Source organism: Simochromis diagramma, unplaced genomic scaffold, assembly GCF_900408965.1.
Source record: "Simochromis diagramma unplaced genomic scaffold, fSimDia1.1 OVJJ01000513.1, whole genome shotgun sequence".
Lineage (NCBI taxonomy): Eukaryota > Metazoa > Chordata > Actinopteri > Cichliformes > Cichlidae > Simochromis > Simochromis diagramma.
This window is the reverse complement of record NW_024387253.1, coordinates 7,121-8,900: the sequence shown is the minus strand read 5'-3', so window position 1 is coordinate 8,900 and position 1,780 is coordinate 7,121.

Sequence of the window (1,780 nt, the reverse complement as noted above, 5' to 3'; positions counted from 1 at the left end):
AATAGTTTGAAATGTTTATTTAAAAAACCGCCGTGGCTGCATTTAAAAAAATAGCTGCAAAATACTTTGTTTGCCAAACTGAGTTACTTTTTTGAAGAAGTAACTATATAATTAATTGCCCAGCATTGGTCATTATATACAGTATTTTGGAGACAGAGAGTTACAGGACTCTCTCCCAGACCACAGACTCATAATACAAGTCAGAGCTTTATAAAAAAAAAATTAAAAAAGAAAGTTGTGTTTTCGAAATTGGAGTTCAAGTTATTTTTATTTCCAATAGTGTTAACATACTACACAGGTCATGAACAAGATTTTTTTTTTAAATTTTCATTGTAAATGGGCTAGAGCAGCTAATTAAAAGTAGTCTAACATAAATGTAAACGCTGCAATTTGATTATTTTAATAAACCATGAAACTTGGATGGATTTGATGCTGGCGTGACCACAGTGCACACGTCTGATGTCGCTCACGGTGGTCCAAGGGATCGCTCAGGGAGTTTGTGTGTTCGCTCAGACACGTGAAAAATTAGAGGGAACATTGGTTGTGAGTCTCAAGAAAGTTGCCAGCAGTGATATTTAAGGTCCAGCAGGTGTCAGCATGAAGCAAAACAGCAACACTGTGTCGACACAGTATCAATACAGTTTGGGGAATGTGCTGAAATGGTTCACAAGGCCTCAGCTACCCATCAGAATCAGAATCAGAATCAGAAAGGGTTTTATTGCCAAATGTTGAGCGGGTTTACAACATTAGGAAATTGCTGCGGTGCTTCAGTGCAAACATACTGTTATAAATACTGTTATAAATTAAGCTTAAATAGACATGAAAATAAAATGAGAATAAGAATTAAAAGTGCTAAGTAGATAGATAGATATATACATGATATATACATGAGTGCAGGTGGTGATCAGTGCCAATCATGGAATGATGCAGTGAACACAGCGTAGGGTCATGTGTTAGTGGTGGGAACAGTCATACGGTTATTGTTCATGTGTCCAACAGCAGAGGGGAAGAAACTGTTCTTATGGCGAGAGGTTCTGGTGCGAATGGACCGGAGCCTCCTGCCTGAGGGGAGCAGGTCAAACAGACTGTGTCCAGGGTGAGAAGGGTCAGCTGAGATCCGAGCTGCACGCCCCAGTGTCCTGGAGGTGTACAGGTCCTGCAGAGATGGGAGTCTGCAGCCAATCACCTTCTCAGCAGAGCGCACAACACGCTGCAGTCTCTGTTTGTCCCTGATAGTGGCTCCAGCGTACCACACGGTGATGGAGGAGGTGAGGATGGACTCGATGATTGCAGTGTAGAATTGCATCATCGTCCGTGTTGGCAGGTTGAATTTCTTCAGCTGCCTCAGGAAGTACATCCTCTGCTGGGCTTTCTTAATGACGGAGGTGATGGTGGGCTCCCACTTCAGGTCCTGGGTGATGGTGGTACCCAGGAAGCGGAATGAGTCCACAGAGGTGATGGGGGTTTCAGTCAGGATGATGGGGGGTGTGGAGCTGTGTGCTTCCTGAAGTCCAAAATAATCTCCACTGTCTTCTGGGCATTCAGCACCAGGTTGTTGTGGCTGCACCAGGACACCAGACGTTCAACCTCCCTCCTGTAGGCAGACTCATCCCCGTCCGAGATGAGTCCAATAACGGTGGTGTCATCTGCAAACTTGATTAGCTTGACAGACTGGTGGGTGGAGGTGCAGCAGTTGGTGTACAGGGAGAAGAGCAGAGGAGAAAGAACACAGCCCTGAGGGGAGCCGGTGCTGATGGTCCGGGAGTCCGAGACATTCTTT